This window comes from Moschus berezovskii, chromosome 11 (genome assembly GCF_049115385.1).
Source record: "Moschus berezovskii isolate FMDL1 chromosome 11, NW_MosBer_1.0, whole genome shotgun sequence".
Taxonomy (NCBI): domain Eukaryota; kingdom Metazoa; phylum Chordata; class Mammalia; order Artiodactyla; family Moschidae; genus Moschus; species Moschus berezovskii.
The window spans coordinates 58,265,292-58,286,896 of record NC_142470.1 but is presented as its reverse complement, the minus strand read 5'-3'; the positions used below and the strand labels follow the sequence as shown (position 1 = coordinate 58,286,896).

The window sequence follows — 21,605 nt, the reverse complement described above, 5'->3', positions numbered from 1 at the left end:
GCTTGGAGAATTTTGAGCATTACTAGCATGTGAAGTGAGTGCAATTGTGCGGTAGTTTGAGCATTCTTTGGCATTGCCTTTCTTTGGGATTGGAATGAAGACTGACCTTTTCCAGTCCTGTGGCCACTGCTGAGTTTTCCAAATTTGCTGGCATATTGAGTGCAGCACTTTCACAGCATCATCTTTCAGGATTTGAAATAGCTCAACTGGAATTTCATCACCTCCACTAGCTTTGTTCATAGTGATGCTTCCTAAGGCCCACTTGACTTCACATTCCAGGATGTCTGGCTCTAGGGGAGTGATCACACCATCGTGATTATCTGAGTCATGAAGATCTTTTTTGTACAGTTCTTCTGTGTATTCTTGCCACCTCTTCTTAATAGCTTCTGCTTCTGTTAGCGCCATACCATTTCTGTCCTTTATCGAGCCCATCTTTGCATGAAATGTTCCCTTGGTATCTCCAATTTTCTTGAAGAGATCTCTTGTTTTTCCCATTCTATTGTTTTCCTCTATTTCTTTGCACTGATCACTGAGGAAGCCTTTCTTATCTCTCCTTGCTATTCTTTGGAACTCTGTTAACATAGTGTTGTAGGTCAATTGTACTTTAAAAGCAAACTCTTAGAAAAAAGAGATAAGATTTGTGGTTACCAGAGGCTGGGGTGGAAGGGTAAGGGGTGGGATTGGGTGAAGGTGGTCAGAAGGGACAAATGTCCAGTTATAAGATAAGCAAATATCAGGGATGTGAGGTACCATCTGATGAAGATAATGAATGCTGCTGTGCATTATAAATGGAAATTGTAAAGATAGTAGATCCTAAGAACTCTTATTACAAGTAAAAAATTTTTTTCTATTTATTTATTGTTGTATTTATATGAGATGATGGATGTTCACTAACCTGTTGTGATAATAATTTTATCATGAATGTAAGTCAGATCATTATACTGTATACCTTAAACTTATATAATGCATTTATGTAAATTATATCTCAATAAAACTGGAAATTAATTATAAAATATTTATAGAAATACCCATTTACACCTTTAAATGCATATATTTATAGATAAATATATGTTTATGTATAATTTTATACCATAAAATTATTTTTAAGTAGCTTTTTAAAAATTTTTTGACAGCACTGGGTGTCCATTGCTGCATGTGGGCTTTCTCTAGCTGCAGCAAGCAAAGCCTAGTGCATGGGTTTCTCATTGCAGTGGCTTCTCTTGTTGAGGAGCACAGGCTCTAGGGCATGGGTTCAGTAGTTGTGGCACACGAGCTTAGTTGCCCCCTGCAGGTGGAATCTTTCCAGACCAGGGATTGAACCTGAAACTCTTACGTCTCTTGCATTGGCAGGCAAGTCCTTTACCACGAACACCACCTGGCTTCTGCTGTCTGATCCGTCCTTAATTCCTAAGTCCATATAGTCGTCTGATGTCAAACTGGTTCACCTCATTTAAGGAAACCGGGACTCAGAGAGGTCCAGTGAGTTTTCCAAGGACACACCGCTCAAATCCTATAGGTCTGGGGATTTGAACTCAGCCTCCAAAGTCCAAGTTCCTCCCCAGTCTACACTGGCCCTATCTCTAGTTTTCCAGGCTAGAGCTGCTTCCCCTATAGTCAACAGGTCAGGTACTACCCCCAACAACTACCCACAAGCCTCCTCTTTTCTAACCACATGAAAAGACCATGGCTTATATGTGGAGACCACACTAGTGAAGTGGGAAAAGCCCAGGAAGGTGACTCATGTCTTTCTTTGCCGTATTCAGTAAATACATATATCTGTAAATACACACATATACAAATATCTTTGGGGAATTCAGTAAGATCAGATATTCCAGTAAGTCCTTTTCTGGGGTGCTAAGGGGTATGGACAAGGGGCCCTGGGGTCCCACGTAACAAGAACCTAGCACAAGTTCACAAGTCCTATCTGTGTCTGGTCATGGGGTCCCATGGACCAGCCCATTGCAAGTCAATCTTCAAAAAATCTTTGCTTTCCCCAGTGTCATGAAGATATCCTCTTGTTTCTTCTAGGCATTTTATAGTTTTCTGCATTTAGGTCTGTAATTCATCTCAAATGAGCTGGGTTGAAGTTCTGTTGCTTCAGATCAATTTGTTGAAAAGATTTTTATTTTCCCATTGAATTGCTTTGACATCTGGGTCAGAAATCAAATGACTGTATAAATGTGGGTCTGTTTGTAGGTTCTTTATCACAACAAGTACTGCATTAATAATAATAGCAAAACACTCTGATTCTTTTAAATGGGCACAATATTTGAACAGTCACTTCATAAAGGAAGAATAGCCAATAAATATTTGAAAAAGTGCTAAATACCATAACTCATGAGGGAATTCTATATTAAAACTACCATGAAATGATGGCATCAAAATGACTACAATTAAAACAAGATCTCGCTTATGTGTGGAATCCAAAAAGGAAACAAACAAAAGAAAACAAAAAAACCCATAACTCATAGAAACAGAGAATAGATCAGTGGCTGCCAGAAGCACGATTTGGAGAGAGGTCAAAATAGGGATTTTGTACTTTTAAGCATTCAGTCAGTTCAGTTCAGTTCAGTCGCTCAGTCATGTCCAACTCTTTGCGACCCCATGAACCGCAGCACGCCAGGCCTCCCTGTCCATCACCTACTCCTGGAGTCCACCCAAACCCATGTCCATCGAGTTGGTGATGCCATCTAACCATCCCATCCTCTGTCGTCCCCTTCTCCTCCGGCCCTCAATCTTTCCCAGCATCAGGGTTTTTTCAAAGGAGTCAGCTCTTCGAGTGAGGTGGCCAAAGTATTGGAGTTTCAGCTTCAACATCAATCCTTCCAATGAACACCCAGGACTGATCTCCTTTAGAATGGACTGGTTGGATCTCCTTGCAGTCCAAGGGACTCTCAAGAGTCTTCTCCAACACCACAGTTCAAAAGCATCAATTCTTCAGCGCTCAGCTTTCTTTATAGTACAACTCTCACATGACCATTGGAAAAACCATAGCCTTGACTAGACAGACCTTTGTTGGCAAAGTAATGTCTCTGCTTTTTAATATGTTGTCCATGTTGGTCATAACTTTCCTTCCAAGGAGTAAGCATCTTTTAATTTCATGGCTGCAGTCATCATCTGCAGTGATTTTGGAGCCCCAAAAAATAAAGTCAGCCACTGTTCCCACTGTTTCCCCATCTATTTGCCATGAAATGATGGGACTGGATGTCATGATCTTCATTTTCTGAATGTTGAGCTTTAAGCCAACTTTTTCACTCTCCTCTTTCATCTTCTTCACTTTCTGCCATAAGGGCGGTGTCATCTGCATATCTGAGGTTACTGATATTTCTCCCAGCAATCTTGATTCCAGCTTATGCTTCCTCCAGCCTAGCATTTCTCATGATGTACTCTGCATATAAGTTAAATAAGTAGAGTGACAATATACAGCCTTGACGTACTCTTTTTCCTATTTGGAACCAGTCTGTTGTTCCACATCTAGTTCTAACTTTTAAGCATTAGGTTTACTAAATAGTATATCTGCCTCTTTACTCAAATTATCTCCTTGAGTTACAGTTTTTTGCAGCTGTAAGTTTTCCAGTTTTCCTTTTATTTAAAGAAATATTTATTTATTTGTTTGGCTGTCCAGGTCTTCCTTGCAGCATGTGAAACTCTCAGGTGTGCCATGCAGAATCTCTGGCTGCAGCAAATGGGATCTAGTTCCCTGACCAAGCATCAAACCCAGGCCCCATGTGTTGGGAGAAAAGGTTCTTAGCCACTGGGCATAGTGGAAGTCGCTCCAGTTTTCCTGATAGCTTGTATTGAATTTCTCTAAAATCATTAAGTTTCCATTTATGTCAAAACTTATTTTGATTTCTGTACAGTATTTTAATTTGGTTCTCAGTTCAGTTCAGTCCAGTTGCTCAGTTGTGTCTGACTCTTTGCGACCCCATGGACTGCAGCACACCAAGCCTCCCTGTCCATCACCAACTCCCAGAGTTTACTCAAACTCATGTCCATTGAGTCAGTGATGCCATCCAACCATCTCATCCTCTGTCATCCCCTTCTCCTCCCACCTTCAATCTTTCCCAGAATCAGGGTCTTTTCAAACGAGTCAATTCTTCACATCAGGTGGCCAAAGTATTCGAATTTCAGCTTCAACATCTGTCCTTCCAATAAATATTCAGGACTGGTTTCCTTTAGGATGGACCGGTTGGATCTCCTTGCAATCCAAGGGACTCTCAAGAGTCTTCTCCAACACCACAGTTCAAAAGCATCAATTCTTCGGTGCTCAGCTTTCTTTATAGTTCAACTCTCACATCCATACATGACTACTTGAAAAATCATAGCCTTGATTTTTCTATTTGGTTGTAGAGGGCTCTAAATAAAATTTTATTTTATTTAGTTCTTGCTTGTTTTGGGAGCTCCAATTATGTTTTAAAATCTGAAGACACAGTTTGTTTAGTTTAGTCTTTGTCAGCATTCAAGGCTACTGCCTGTCATTTTCCATGGTGATGACTTTATCTATGACTTACAACCTCTGATCAGAAGTTATGATCCTTGGACAGGCTATTGAGGATAACTTACTGTATGAATGATGACTATTCTCTCTTTTCCCTTTTTATCCCTCTCCAATTATAATGAGAGCTCTAAAAAATACTCTTGTCCAAGCTTATTATCTGTTTTCTTGGTATCTGGTAACCATCTGTGCTACTTCAGGTAGTCATCCTTTTATTGAAAGTACAGTCTCCAGCGTATTTGAAGAGGAACATTCTTTGGTTCTACTTTGCCAATAGTTTTCTTACTGCTACAGTTGATTGGTTTAATTGTCACAAGCTTAACTTAAGAGACATCATACGGGACTTTCCTGGTGGTCCAGTGGTTAATAATTTGTCTTCCAATGCAGAGGATGTGGGTTCAATCCCTGGTCAGGTAACTAAGATCCCATGGTCTACAGAGCAACTAAGCCCTTGGGCCACACCTCCTGAGCCTGAGCCCTCTAGAGCCTGTGCTCCACAATAAGAGAAGCCTGAGGAACACAACTAGACAAAAAAAAGAAAAAACCACACACTTCAATGGTGACCCAGAACATTCAAAAAAAAGAGAGAGAGAGAGAAAGAAAACATTATTTGCAGTTCCATTGTCAGCTGGAAACTCTGTTCTGTCTACTTTTAATTCATAATCTTGAGCAATGTGAAAAGTCAGTAATAATTCTTTTATATTTTAACAACTTAGTTTTAATATTAAAGCTAATCAAAACTTACAACTACAACAAAATCATAATTTTTAAGTGAGTTAGAATGAAGACACAGGACATCCAAAAATGAAGTGAACTGTAGCTTTTGAACTGTAGCTTTTTCCCTCTAACTTTCATATCTTTTCATAATGCATATTTTAGGACTGTGATACTATTCATTGAATAATGTTTTCCTTTCAAAACATGATAATTCCAAGAAACAGTTTATACCTGTTCAGGAACATTGCATATTACAAATGATAATTTGTAATGAGTTCAGTTCAGTTCAGTTCAGTTCAGTCGCTCAGTCGTGTCTGACTCTCCGTGACCCCATGAATCACAGTACGCCAGGCCTCCCTGTCCATCACCAACTCCCAGAGTTCACTCAAACTCATGTCCACAGAGTCGGTGATGCCATCCAGCCATTTCATTCTCTGTCGTCCCCTTCTCCTCCCGCCCCTAACCTTTCCCAGCGTCAGAGTCTTTTCCAGTGAGTCAACTCGTCGCGTGAGGTGGCCAAAGTATTGCAGTCTCAGCTTTAGCATCAGTCCTTCCAATGAACACCCAGGACTGATCTCCTTTAGAATGGACTGGTTGGATCTCCTTGCAGTACAAGTTAATTTTGTTAACTTTTAACTTTATTAAAGTTAAATGAGCTAATTTTTGGATATACTGATATTTGTGTTACCCAGAAAACTACTGAATGCAAACTGTTATGTAAATATGAGATTCACTGCAAACTTAGGATACGAGCCTATATAAACATTTTAATCAAAAATTTTATCAGTGACCTGCAGTATGCGTGTGTGTGTGTTAGTTTCTTAGTCATGTCCAACTCCTTGCAATCCCGTAGACTGCCCACCAGGCCCCTCTGTCCATGGGATTCTCCAGGCAAGAATACGGGAGTGGGTCGCCATTTCCCTCTCCAAAAGGAACTATAGAAAGAAAGAAAGTGAAGTCACTCAGTCGTGTCCAACTCTTTGTGACCCCATGGACTGTAGCCTACCAGGCACCCCAATCCATGGAATTTTCCAGGCAAGAGTACTGGAGTGGGTTCATTTCCATCTCCGACCTACATTATAGCACGAGGACTTATATTCAATATCTTGTAATAGTTCAGTTCAGTCGCTCAGTCATGTCCAACTATTTGCGACTCCGTGAATCACAGCATGCCAGGCCTCCCTGTCCATCACCAACTCCTGGAGTTCACTCAAACTCATGTCCATTGCGTTGGTGATGCCATCCAGCCATCTCATTCTCTGTTGTCCCCTTCTCCTCCCGCCCCCAATCCCTCCCAGCATCAGAGTCTTTTCCAGTGAGTCAACTCGTCCCATGAGGTGGCCAAAGTATTGGAGTTTCAGCTTTAGCATCAGTCCTTCCAATGAACACCCAGGATTGGTCTACTTTAGAATGGACTGGTTGGATCTTCTTGCAGTCCAAGGGACTCTCAAGAGTCTTCTTCAGCACCACAGTTCAAAAGCATCAATTCTTCAGTGATCAGCTTTCTTCACAGTCCAACTCTCACATCCATACATGACCACGGGAAAAACCATTGCCTTGACTAGACAGACCTTGGTTGGCAAAGTAATGTCTCTGCTTTTTAATATGCTATCTAGGTTGATCATAACTTTCCTTCCAAGGAGTAAGCATCTTTTAATTTCATGGTTGCAATCAGCATCTGCAGTGATTTTGGAGCCCAAGAAAATAAAGTCTGACACTGTTTCCACTGTTTCTCCATCTATTTGCAATGAAGTGATGGGGCCAGATGGGAATCCCAGACCACCTGACCTGCCTCTTGAGAAACCTGTATGCAGGTCAGGAAGCAACAGTTAGAACTGGACATGGAACAACAGACTGGTTCCAAATAGGAAAAGGTGTACATCAAGGTTGTATATTGTCACCTTGCTTATTTAACTTATATGCAGAGTACATCATGAGGAATGCTGGGCTGGAAGAAGCACAAGCTGGAATCAAGATTGCTGGGAGAAATATCAATAGCCTCAGATATGCAGATGACACTACCCTTATGGCAGAAAGTGAAGAGGAACTCAAAAGCCTCTTGATGAAAGCGAAAGAAGAGAGTGAAAAGGTTGGCTTGAAGCTCAACATTCAGAAAACTAAGATCATGGCATCTGGTCCCATCACTTCATGGGAAATAGATGGAAAAACAGTGGAAACAGTGTCAGACTTTATTTTTTTGGGCTCCAAAATCACTGCAGATGCTGATTGCAGCCATGAAATTAAAAGACGCTTGCTCCTTGGAAGGAAAGTTATGACCAACCTTGATAGTATATTAAAAAGCAGAGACATTACTTTGCCAACCAAGGTCCGTCTATTCAAGGCAATGGTTTTTCCCGTGGTCATGTATGGATGTGAGAGTTGGACTGTGAAGAAAGCTGATCGCCGAAGAATTGATGCTTTTGAACTGTGGTGTTGGAGAAGACTCTTGAGAGTCCCTTATACTGCAAGGAGATCCAACCAGTCCATTCTAAAGGAGATCAATCCTGGATGTTCATTGGAGGGACTGATGCTGAAGCTGAAACTGCAATACTTTGGCCACCTCATGCGGCGAGTTGACTCACTGGAAAAGACTCTGATGCTTGGAAAGGTTGGGGGCAGGAGGAGAAGGGGACGACAGAGAATGAGATGGCTGGATGGCATCACCGACTCTGTGGACATGAGTTTGAGTGAACTCTGGGAGTTGGTGAGGGACAGGGAGGCCTGGTGTGCTGTGATTCATGGGGTCGCGGAGAGTCGGACACAACTGAGCGACTGAACTGAACTGAACTGATGGGGCCAGATGCCATGATCTTTGTTTTCTGAATGTTGAGCTTCAAGCCAACCTTTTCACTCTCTTCTTCCACTTTCTTTTTTTTTTTTTAAGTTCTCTGAAATATTTCAATATTTCTGCAGGTTTAGTAACATCATAAAATACATTTCAACTAAAATTCACAAATCTATAAACCTGTTAGGCATTTTTAGTCGTTTTAAGTTGGAAATGAAGACCAATGTTACATTGTAATATGCCAATTACAAATAGTACTTCAAATAGCAAATACTACAGTTTGTCCCAAACTTTAAAAACTATTCATGAACTCAACACTGAACTATTGATGGCTATGAGAATTGTTTCCTAGCCTTTTTGAAAATTTCAACCCATTTACGTTTAAGGTGATTATTGATAAGTACAATCCCGTAGCCATTTTCTTTATTGCTTTGGGTTCAAGTTTATACACTCTTTCTGTGTATCCTGTCTATAGAAGATCCTTTAGCATTTGTTGGAGAGCTGGTTTGGTGATGCTGAATTCCCTCAGCTTTTGCTTGTCTGTAAAGCTTTTGATTTCTCCTTCATATTTGAATGAGATCCTTGCTGGGTATAGTAATCTGGGCTGTAGGGTATTTTTTTTCATCACTTTAAGTATGTCTTGCCACTCCCTTCTGGCCTGAAGAGTTTCTGTTGAAAGATCAGCTGTTATCCTTATGGGAATCCCCTTATGTGTTATTTGCTGCTTTTCCCTTGCTGTTTTTAATATTTGTTCTTTGTGTTTGATCTTTGTTAATTTGATTAATATGTGCCTTGGAGTATTTCGCCTTGGGTTTATCCTGTTGGGGACTCTCTGGGTTTCTTGGACTTGGGTGATTATTTCTTTCCCTATTTTAGGGAAGTTTTCAACTATTATCTCCTCAAGTATTCTCTCATGGTCTTTCTTTTTGTCTTCTTCTTCTGGGACTCCTATGATTCGAATGTTGGAGCGTTTAACATTGTCCCAGAGGTCTCTAATATTGTCCTCATTTCTTTTAATTCGTTTTTCTTTTTTCCTCTCTGTTTCATTTAGTTCTACAATTCTATCTTCTAGTTTGCTTATCCTGTCTTCTGCCTCTGTTATTCTACTGTTTGTTCCCTCCAGAGTGTTTCTGATCTCATCTATTGCATTATTCATTGTATATTGACTCTTTTTTATTTCTTCTAAGTCCTTATTAAATCTTTCTTCCATCTTCTCAATCCTTTTCTCCAGGTTATTTATCTGTAACTCCATTTTCCTTTCAAGATTTTGAATCATTTTCACCATCAAAATTTGAAATTCTTTATCAGGTAAATTCCCTATATCTTCTTCTTTTGTTTGTGTTGGTGGGCAATTATCTTGTTCCTTTACTTGCTGGGTATTTCTCTGCCTCTTCATCTTGCTTATATTGCTTTGCTTGGGGTGGCCTTTCCCTCTTCTTGCAGTTTGTGGAGTTCTCTTTATTATGTAGTTTCTTCGCTGTGTGTGGGGTTGGACGGGTGACTTGTTCGGGTTCCCTGGTTAGGGAAGCATGTGTCGGTGTTCTGGTGGGTGAAGCTGGATTTCTTCTCTCTCCTTTAGAAGACAATGGGCTGCTTTCCTGGGAGCCTGATGTCCTCTGCCAGTATTCAGAAGTTGTTTTGCGGACTTTACTCCGCGTTCAAATGTTCTTTTGATGAATTTGTGGGGGAGAAAGTGGTCTCGCCGTCTTATCCCTCCGCCATCTTGTTCCTTCCTCCCCAGAACACTGGATTCTTATATTCCACTTGGTCGTGGAGTATCTCTTCCCAGCTGCTCCAGCAAGGCGCAGCCGCTGTACCTTACCTTGGACGAAGGGTATCTCCTCAAGGCCGCCCCTCCTGCTTTGAATGTGGATCAGCTCCTCTCGGCCCTCCGGTGCCCAAGCAGCCACCGCCTCCTGGACGTGGTACAGCTCCTCTCGGCCACCGCCCTAACCCTGGGCGCGGGGTAGCTCCTCTCAGCCACGATTCTGCACGTGGTCGGTTGCGCCGGAGCCGGGCGTCTCTCCCCTTCTTTCACTTTCATCAACAGTCTCTTTAGTTCTTCTACACTGTCTGTCATAAGGGTGGTGTCATCTGCATGTCTGAGGTTATTGATATTTCTCCTGGCAATCTTGATTCCAGCTTGTGCTTCTTCCAGCCCAGCATTCCTCATGATGTACTCTGCATATAAGTTAAATAAGCAGGGTGACAATATACAACCTTGACGTACTCCTTTTCCTATTTGGAACCAGTCTGTTCTTCCATGTCCAGTTCTAACTGTTGCTTCCTGTCCTGCATACAGGTTTCTCAAGAGGCAGGTCAGGTGGTCTGGTATTCCCATGTCTTTCAGAATTTTCCACGGTTTATTGTGATCCACACAGTCAAAGGCTTTGGCATAGTCAATGAAGCAGAAATAGATGTTTTTCTGGAACTGGCTTGCTTTCTCCATGATCCAGCGGATGTTGGCAATTTGATCTCTGCTGCCTCTGCCTTTTCTAAAACCAGCTTGAGCATCTGGAAGTTCACGGTTCACATATTGCTGAAGCCTGGCTTGGAGAATTTTGAGCATGACTTTACTAGCATGTGAGATGATTGTAATTGTGCGGTAGTTTGAGCATTCTTTGACATTGCCTTTCTTTGGGATCGGAATGAAGACTGACCTTTTCCAGTCCTGTGGCCACTGGTGAGTTTTCCAGATTTGCTAGCATATTGAGTGCAGCACTTTGACAGCATTATCCTTTAGGATTTGAAATAGCTCAAGTGGAATTCCATCACCTCCACTAGCTTTGTTTGTAGTGATGCTCTCTAAGGCCCACTCGACTTCACATTCCAAGATGTCTGGCTGGCTCCAGGTGAGTGATCACACCATCGTGATTATCTTGGTCGTGAAGATCTTTTTCGTACAGTTCCTCTGTGTATTCTTGCCACCTCTTCTTAATATCTTCATCTTCTGTTAGGTCCATACGATTTCTGTCCTTTATCAAGCCCATCTTTGCATGAAATGTTCCCTTGGAATCTCTAATTTTCTTGAAGAGATCTCTTGTTTTTCCTATTCTGTTGTTTTCCTCTATTTCTTTGCATTGATCACTGAGGAAAGCTTTCTTATCTCTCCTTGCTATTTTTTGTAACTCTGCATTCAGATGCTTATATCTTTCCTTTTCTCCTTTGCTTTTCGCCTCTCTTCTTTTCACAGCTATTTGTAAGGCCTCCTCAGACAGCCATTTTGCTTTTTTGAATTTCTTTTCCATGAGGATGGTCTTGGTCCCTGTCTCCTGTACAATGTCACGAACCTCCGTCCATAGTTCATCAGGCACTCTATCTATCAGATCTAGTCCCTTAAATCTATTTCTTACTTCCACTGTATAATCATAAGGGATTTGATTTAAATCATATCTGAGTAGTCTAGTTTTCCCTACTTTCTTCAATTTAAGTCTGAATTTGGCAATAAGGAGTTCATGATCTGAGCCACAGTCAGCTCCTGGTCTTGTTTTTGCTAACTGTATAGAGTTTCTCCATCTTTGGCTGCAAAGAATATAATCAGTCTGATTTCGGTGTTGACCATCTGGTGATGTCCATGTGTAGAGTCTTCTCTTGTGTTGTTGGAAGAGAGTGTTTGCTATGACCAGTGCGTTCTCTTGGCAAAACTCTATTAGCCTTTGCCCTGCTTCATTCCATGCTCCAAGGCCAAATTTGCCTGTTACTCCAGGTGTTTCTTGACTTCCTACTTTTGCGTTCCAATACCCTATAATGAAAAGGACATAATTTTTGGGTGTTAGTTCTAAAAGGTCTTGTAGGTCTTCATAGAACTGTTCAACTTCAGCTTCTTCAGCATTACTGGTTGGAGCATAGCCTTGGATTACTGTAATATTGAATGGTTTGCCTTGGAAACAAACAGAAATCATTCTATCGTTTTTAAGATTGCATCCAAGTACTGCATTTCGGACTCTTTTGTTGACCATGATGGCTACTCCATTTCTTCTAAGGGATTCCTGCCCACAGTAGTAGATAAAATGGTCATCTGAGTTAAATTCACCCATTCCAGTCCATTTTAGTTCACTGATTCCTAGAATGTCTACATTCACTCTTGTCATCTCCTGTTTGACCACTTCCAATTTGCCTTGATTCATGGACCTAACATTCCAGGTTCCTATGCAATATTGCTCTTTACAGCATCGGACCTTGCTTCTATCACCAGTCACATCCACAACTGGGTATTTGTTTTGCTTTGGCTCCATCCCTTCATTCTTTCTGGAGTTATTTCCCCACTGATCTCCAGTAGCATACTGGGAAACTACCGACCTAGGGAATTCCTCATTCAGTATCCTATCATTTTGCCTTTTGATACTGTTCATGGGGTTCTCAAGGCAAGTATACTGATGTGGTTTGCCATTCCCTTCTCCAGTGGACCACATTCTGTCAGATCTCTCTACCATGACCCTTCCGTCTTGGGTGGCCCCACACGGCATGGCTTAGTTTCACTGAGTACCAAAAAGAATCTGAAAAAATAGATATCTATGTATATGTATAACAAACACTGCTGTACACCTGAAACACCGTATATCAGTTCTGACAAAGTGAAAGTATTAGTCATTCAGTCGTATCCAACTCTTTGTGACCCATGGACTGTAGCCCACCAGGCTCCTTTGTCCATGGGATTCTCCAGGCAAGAATACTGGAGTGGGTAGCCATTTCCTTCTCCAGAGGATCCTCCCAACATAGGGATCAAACCTGGGTTTTGTGCATTGCAGGTAGATTTTTTTCACCATCTGAGCCACCAGGGAAGCCCATATCAACTCTATTTCAATTAAAAAACAAAACAAACTTTTAAATGTCTCAGCAGCAGCTTACCACTCAAAATATAAATGTGAGAGAGGAAAACCAGACAAAGACACCTTTGGGTGGCTATTACGGTTAGACTCTCTCACATTCTGTTTTTCCTTCTTTTAACCTGAAGAGGTTGGAAAGTTACACCAACACTTACCAGAATTCATTGCAACTTCGGTCTGGGTGTGAAACCATGTCTACAATTAGATGCACTGACATGGATTTGGGACGCTGACCCCAAGACCATCTCTCTATTCTCTTTTGACTATTTTGGCTGCTGGCAAGCAAGGCCATGGAAGCGTGACATTTGGGGGCAGGAGCATTTCCAGTACCAGAAGTCTTCTTAAATTGGCTTTCCAATCTCTGATGGCAGTTTTGAATGTGTATTCTTGAACTCTGAGCTGTCGAACCAGTTTGAAATTGTCTTCAGAAACAATTGTTGAGGGCAAGTTCTTAAAGTTCCAGGAGTATTCCTTGAAGCCCATTTCTGAACCTGCTTCTTCAGTCCCACAACCATTTTTAAGGACCCAAATCCCTGTGTTAAGTCCCCTACTCTCAAACTACCTGGGATTTTTCTCTTTCTGGCATTGAACACTGACTGACCCAACTTTCATAATCCCAGTAATCCTCGCAGAGAAGAGAGGAGAATTGGGTAGGGTCTAATGAACTCTGTCAAAGACAGGCTTCTCTGGACCTGCACCGTGTCCTCTGTGTCTTCAGTGGACCCTGAAATTGTGGTATACACACACACACACAGAGTTTTGTCCTCATAACCCTGTGGTTTAAACTGCCAACTCTGTGGTCAACAAGCACGTGGCTGAAGTTTTGAAGAGTAGATCAGTGTTAGAGGTGATAAATTAATAGAAGGATGAATGCTCATCCTTTGCACCACTTCCCCTGTCCATCTGAGCCAGTGGGGTTCACAGTGCATCCTCTCAGTCAATGTCCTTCATTAATCTGTCTCCATTTTCCTCCCAGAAGCCCCTGACCAATGGAACATTGTCTTCAGCACCAGCTTATTAGTTGTTGTTCAGTTGCTAAGTCATATCTGACTCTTTGTTACCCACGGACTACAGCACATCAGGCTTCCTTGTCCTTCACTATATCTCAGAGTTTGCTCAAACTCATGTTCATCAAGTTTGTGATGCCATCCAACCATCTCATCCTCTGTCGCCCCCTTCTCCTCCTGCCCTCAATCTTTCCCAGCATAGGGTCTTTTCCAGTGAGTCGGCTCTTCTCATCAGGTGGCCAAAGTATTGGAGCTTCAGCTTCACAACAGTCATTCTAATGAATATTCAGGGTTGATTTCCTTTAGGATTGACTGGTTTGATCTCCTTGCTGTCCAAGGGACTCTCAAGAGTCTTCTCCAGTACCACAATTTGAAAGTATCAATTCTTTGGTGCCCTGCCTTCTTTATAGTCTTACTCTCACATCTATTTTCTTGGGCTCCAAAATCACTGCAGATGGTGACTGCAACCGTGAAATTAATAGATGCTTGCTCCTTGGAAGAAAAGCTATGATAAACCTAGACAGCATATTAAAAAGCAGAGACATCAGTTTGCCACAAATGTCCATATAGTCAAATCTATGGTTTTTCCAGTAGTCATGTATGGATGTGAGAATCAGACCATAAAGAAGGCTTAGTGCCAAAGAACTGTTGCTTTCAAATTGTGGTGCTGGGAAAAACTCTTGAGAGTGCCTTGGATTGCAAGGAGATCAAACCAGTCAATTCTTAAGGAAGCCAACCCTTAGTATTAATTGGAAGGACTGTTGCTGAAACTGAAGCTCCAATACTTTGGTCAACCGAAGTGAAGAGACCTCACTGGAAAAGACCCTGATGCTGGAAAGACTAAGAATAGGAGGAGAAGGTAGTTACAGAGGATGAGATGGTTGGATGGCATCACGAACTCAATGAACATGAGTTTGAGCAAACTCTGGGAGATAATGAAGGACAGGGGAGCCTGGCATGCTGTAATCCAGGGAGATACCAAGAGCTGGATACAATTTAGTGACTCAACAACAACAACAAGAGGTCAAATGTGTTCCTTTCTGAGCTGGAGTATTTGCCAGCCAGTGTGAAATCCTCAGGGTTCTCTTTTCCTGGCATGGTGAGTGAAAATGTTCAAGATGGTGCTCTGTGTCAGCCTGTACCCCGGAGGGGGAGCTGTGATGAGCTGGCCCTTTGCCACCCACCATGCACATGAACTTGAACATGAAACAGACCTCTGTGGTCTTAAACCACTAAGCTTTGGAGATTCATGGTCATAATTTCCTGAGCTTGAGGCTCCTGATGTGTGAAGAAATACAGTTATCAGGGTTTCCTCTCAGTATCTGCTGTCTTCCTTTTGTGTCACTATTATGAATTTGAGGACCCTGTCCCCTGTCACTTCAGTTATCTGCCAGGACAGAGCCTGACTCTTCCCAACCAATCACTGTGTCCCATTTTCATGGCACAGTGATGGGCTCAGGGGTGGGATGTATCCCAATTTCAGCCTTTCTTCCCAGATGACTCAGTGGTAAAGAATCTGCCTGCAATGCAGGAGACAAGCGTTCGATCCTTGGGTGGGAAGACCCCCTGGAGAAGGGAATGACAACTCACACCAGTATTCTTGCCTGGGAAATCCCATGGACAGAGGAGCCTGGCTGGCTACAGTACACGGAGTCACAAAGAGTCAGGCATAACTTAGCAACTGAGCACGCACACACAATATAAGATAATTGCTGTGGTTTCAGAGAAGAAAGGCTTCTTCTGACCACCACCAGAGCTTCCAGCAGAGCCCCACTCCCTGCCCAGACAGTGTGCGGTGAGACTGTGGCACCCAGAAAGCAGAGGAAGGAAGGGAGAAAAGCCAGATCTTGGTGATATGATTTGAGATTCTGGATCAAGCTTTGCCTTCAACTACTTCATCTATTTCTGGACTTTTCAGTTACATGAGCCCAAATTTTTCTTTTCTTAAGTCAGTTTGAATCAAGTTCTATGTTGTTTGCTGTATAAAAATACCTGATACAAGCATTTTCGCACACAGAAATTAATTCATGAACACAAAAATAACAAAAATACTCCCCAAAGTAAAAATCTTACTTTGCTAGCTTTAAGAAAGCCTGTGAAGAACAAAGTTGGGTCATTCATAGAGACACGGATAGAGCTAGTCTGTCATACAGAGTGAAGGAAGTCAGAAAGAGCAAAACAAATACTGTATATTAACACATGCATGTGGGATCTAGAAAAATGGTATGGGTGAACCTATTTGAACCAGGGCAGGAAGAGAACAGATGCAGAGAGCAGACATGTGGACATATGTTGAGGGGGAAGGGGAGGGTGGGGTGAACTGGGAGATTAGGATTGACATGTACAGTATCATGTGTAAAATCAGTAACTAGCAGGAAGCTGCTGTATAGCACAGTGAACTCAGTTTGGTGCTCTGTGATGACCTGAAGGGTGGGATGGCGGGGTAGGATGGGATGAAAGCTCAAGAGAGAGGGGATATATGTAGACATATAGTTGATTCATCTTGTTGTATAGAAGAAACTAGCACAACACTGTAAAGCGATTATACTCCAGCTTTTTTTAAAAATAGCCAGTCAAGTGGAAAAAAAATAAAGAAAGAAAACCTGTGATTTAGCAGAAATTAACATAATATTGTAAATTAACTATACTTCAATTTTTAAAAAGAGAGAATGAGAGGATGCTTAAAAAAATTAGAAAAAGAAAGTCTGTGATTTTAGTTCCTCCTATGCCCTCATATTTCTAGTTTCTGAATCTAACAGCAGTGCCATGCTGAAAGAGGTTGTGTGTAAAATGCTAACATCCTGAGCAGGATTTCTGCATCAGGACCACCTATTCAGGAAGTATGTTTGTGCACACACTAAGAACAGAGCCTCATCAGGGGTGCTGTTGAGAGCACTGATAGGAATTAGACAAGATTCCTGCCCCCAGGGCCCAGGGTTCAATGAGAGATACAAACACCTGGCTCCCTAAACAGCACCCGTTGGGTGGGAAGCTCCTTGAAGGTAAGAACGATACTGAGTTTATTCACAGATGCATCTCCAGTGCCTAGAACGGTACCTGACACATTGCCAGTTATGTATCACCATATCTTTCTTAATTCAGTGTGTGTGTGTGCTCACTCAGTTGTTTCTGACTGTTTGTGATCCCATGGACTGTGGCCTGCCAGGTTCATCTGTCTATGGAATTTTCCAGGCAAGAATACTGGAATGGTTTGCCAGTTCCTACACCAGGGGATCTTCTTGACCCAGGGATCGAGGATGTGTCTCTTACATTTCCTGCATTGGCAGGTGGATTCTTTTATCGCTATGCCACTTTGGAAGTCCCCTTAATTCAGTGAAATAATAGAGTTATTATTTCTTCAAGTCATCCCATGTTTAGTTGCTCAGTTACATCCCACTCTTTGTGACCCCATGGACTGCCCACCAGGCTCTTCTGTCCACGGGATTCTCCATGCAAGAATACTGGAGTGGGTAGCCATTCCCTTCTCCAGGGGATCTTCCTGAACCAAGGATCAAACCCATGTCTCCTGCATTGCAGGCAGATTCTTTACTGTCTGACCCACAAGGGAAGCCCCAAGTCATCACAACACAGGCTTAAAAGTGGAGTCAATGCCAGCATAATAACTTGAACTTCCCACATCCCTCCCTTCCAGTTACTGCGAGAATCTCGGCCCTTACAAAGTCTCCTCCACTCTCTGTATCTCAGGACTTCCTGAGCTCACCCTGGTGTCTGGGAAGGCAGTGGCGGTTTAAGCTCCCAGATCATTAATTGTTCTTTGGTCAAATGAATGAACAAATGAAAGTTCTTTCTAAACTTCAAGTTCCATTGCCCTCCCTCCCTCTTTTTCCCTCTCCCACATAAATTAATTTCTTCTTTTAAAAGAAAATAAAACACAGGAAAAAACTGTGCTGGGACTTCCCTGATGGTTCAGTGGTTAAGACTCCACACTTTCACTGGAAAGGGTGCAGATTCAATCCCTGGTGGAGGAACTAAGATCTTGCATGCTATGATGTGCAGCCAACAAAATAATATAAAGTAAGTAGATAGAAGAAAAAGGGAAATGGCGACCCACTCCAGTATTCTTGCCTAGAGAATCCTGTGGTCAGGGGAGCCTGTTGGGTTGCTGTCCACTGGGTCACACAAAGTCAGACACGACTGAAGCGTAAGTACTTAGCATGCACGCATGCACTGGAGAAAGAAATGGCACCCCACTCCAGTATTCTTGGCTGGAGAATCCCAGGGACAGAGGAACCTGGTGGGTTGCTGTCTATGGGGTCACATAGAGTTGGACACGACTGAAGCGACTTAGCAGCAGAAGAAGAAGAAGAAAAAAGAAAAGGCTGTGCCGGGAGACATGGCATTTGCCTTGTTTTCTCCCATGGGTTCTACTCCAAACCCAGAAGCTACATTCAAATACATTCCACTAGGACTTCCCTGATGGTCCAGCAGTTAATAATCTGCCTTTCAATGCAGGGAACAGGGGTTCAATCCCTGGTCTGGGAAGATCCCATAGGCCACAGGGCAACTAACTTTGTACATCAGAATTATTGAGCCCTTATATCCTGTATGCAGATCAGGAAGCAACAGTCAGAACTGGACATGGAACAACAGACTGGTTCCAAATAGGAAAAGGAGTACGTCAAGGCTGTATATTGTCACCCTGCTTATTTAACTTCTATGCAGAGTACATCATGAGGAATGCTGGGCTGGAAGAAGCACAAGCTGGAATCAAGATTGCCAGGAGAAATATCAATAACCTCAGATATGCAGATGACACCACCCTTATGGCAGAAAGTGAAGAGGAACTCAAAAGCCTCTTGATGAAAGTGAAAGAGGAGAGTGAAAAGGTTGGCTTCAAGCTCAACATTCAGAAAACTAAGATCATGGCATCTGGTCCCATCACTTCATGGGAAATAGATGGGGAAACAGTGGAAACAGTGTCAGACTTTATTTTGGGGTGCTCCAAAATCACTGCGGATGCTGATTGCAGCCATGAAATTAAAAGATGCTTACTCCTTGGAAGGAAAGTTATGACCAACCTAGATAGCATATTAAAAAGCAGAGACATTACTTTGCCAACCAAGGTCCGTCTAGTCAAGGCTATGGTTTTTCCCGTGGTCATGTATGGATGTGAGAGTTGGACTGTGAAGAAAGCTGATCGCCGAAGAATTGATGCTTTTAAACTGTGGTGCTGGAGAAGACTCTTGAGAGTCCTTTGGACTGCAAGGAGATCCAACCAGTCCATTCTAGAGGAGATCAATCCGGGGTGTTTATTGGAAGGACTGATGCTAAAGCTGAAACTGCAATACTTTGGCCACCTCATGCGACGAGCTGACTCACTGGAAAAGACTCTGATGCTGGGAGGGATTAGGGGCGGGAGGAGACGGGGACGACAGAGAATGAGATGGCTGGATGGCATCACCAGCTCGATGGACATGAGTTTGAGTGAACTCCAGGAGTTGGTGATGGACAGGGAGGCCTGGCGTGCTGTGATTCATGGGGTCGCAAAGAGTCGTACACGACTGAGTGACTAAACTGAACTGTATTCTAGAGTCTGTGATCCTCATCATCAGGAGAAGCAAACACAATGAGAAGCCCAAACACTGCAACTAGAGAGTAGGCCCTGCTCTCCACAACTAGATAAAGTCCGCGCGCAGCAACAAAAACCCAGCCCAGTGAAAAATAAAGAAAGAAATTAATTAATTAATTTAAAAAGCACACCCCATAAAAGAACAGAGGTGGGAGAGGGGAGGAGAGTCACAGACTTTGATGAGTCACTCCCAGAGCAATGTTGGGAAAGTGCAGCCTGAAACCACAAAAGGAATTGATAGGAATTCTCCTCTTCACTTTCATCTCTCAGAGGATATAAAAGTGATTTTAATATGCAACCTGTAACAACACTTGGCTGATCCTCTTGGGTCTCAGCTTTGAAGGCTCTCACGTCCCCACTTTGGAGCCTTATGTTTCTCACAATCAAAAGCAAAACAGGGGGAAAAAAAGATGAAAACAAAAGACAAAGAGAAAGAAAGAAAATCAGGGAAGTCCAGTAGTTAAGACTCTGTTCTTCCATTGCAGGGGGTACAGGTTTGATCCACGGTCAGAGAACTAAGATCCCACATGCAGCGGAGTCACAGATAAAAAGAAAAGGAAAGCAGTTTTTCTATCCTCCAGCCTGACTTATTCCTCCCCGTCTCTTCTCTCCACCCCACCCCATTTCTTTTTACTTGGGGTAAAACATTAAATTTACCATTTTAGCAGTCTTTATTCCCTGACCAGAGATTGAACCTGCTCCCTCCAAACTGGAAATGAGGAGTTTTAACCACTGGAAGTCCCACTGTAACAATCTTGAGCATATAGTTCAGCAGCATTAAGTACATTCACAATATTGTATAACCATCACCACCGTCCACCTCCAGCATTTTCTCATCTTGCAAAGCTGAAATTATGTCCCCATTAAACATTAACTCCCCATTTTTTCTCCCCTTGGCCCCTGGCAACCACCATTCTACTTTCTGTCTATGAATGTGACTGCTGTAGTAATTTCATATAAATAAAATCATACATTATTTGTCCTTTTGTGTCTGACATTTCACTGAGCATCCTGTCTTTAAAGTTCATCTATGTTGTAGCATACATCAGAATTTTATTCCTTCATATGGCCACATACTATTTCATTGCTGCTTTACCTGGTGGCTTGGTGGTAAAGAACCCGCCTGCCAATGCAGGAGACACGGGTTCAATCCCTGATCCGGGAAGATCCCAGATGCCGGCAGCAGAGCAAACAAGCCCATGCACCACAACTACTGAGCCCGAGCACCCTAGAGCCCAAGCTTTGCAAGAAGAGAAGCCACCACAATGGGAAGCCCTCACACCGCAACTATTAATAGAGAATAGCCCCTGCTGGCCACGACTAGAGAAAGCCCACACAGCAACAAAGACCCAGCACAGCCAAAAGTTAATTAATTAACTAAATGAAAAAAATCATAAAATCAAAATAATTTGTTACTTAAAAAAAAAGAAGACATACAGATGGCCAAGAGTCACGTGAAAAGATGTTCAACATCACTAAATACTAAAGAGATACAAATAAACACTATGAGCTATCACCTCACATCAGCTAGAATGGCTACCACCAAAAAATCCACAAACAATAAATGCCAGAGAGGATGTAGAGAGAAGGAACCCTCGTACACAGTCAGTTCAGTTCAGTTCAGTCGCTCATTCGTGTCCGACTCTTTGCGACCCCGTGAATCACAGCACGCCAAGCCTCCCTGTCCATCACCAACTCTCGGAGTTCACCCAAACCCTTGTCCATCGAGTCGGTGATGCCATCCAACCATCTCATCCTCTGTCGTCCCCTTCTCCTCCTGCCCTCAATCTTTTCCAGGATCAGGGTCTTTTCAAATGAGTCAGCTCTTCGCATCAGGTAGCCAAAGTATTGGAGTTTGAGCTTCAGCATTAGTCCTTCCAATGAACACCCAGGACTGATCTCCTTTAGGATGGACTGGTTGGATTTCCTTGAAGTTCAAGGGACTCTCAAGAGTCTTCTCCAACACCACAGTTCAAAAGCATCAATTCTTCAGCACTCAGCTTTCTTTATAGTCCAACTCTCACATCCATACATGACCACTGGAAAAATCATAGCCTTGACTAGATGGATGTTTGTTGGCAAAGTAATATTTCTGCTTTTTATTATGCTGTCTAGGTTGTTCATAACTTTCCTTCCAAGGAGTAAGCATCTTTTAATTTCATGGCTGCAGTCACCATCTGCAGAG

The 21,605-nt window shown here is 42.5% G+C and overlaps 1 pseudogene; it reads left to right on the top strand.

The window, feature by feature from the left end:
- LOC148776147 (putative G protein-coupled receptor 160) overlaps positions 1-21,605 on the top strand; it is a 47,771-nt pseudogene that overhangs the window by 22,191 nt on the left and 3,975 nt on the right.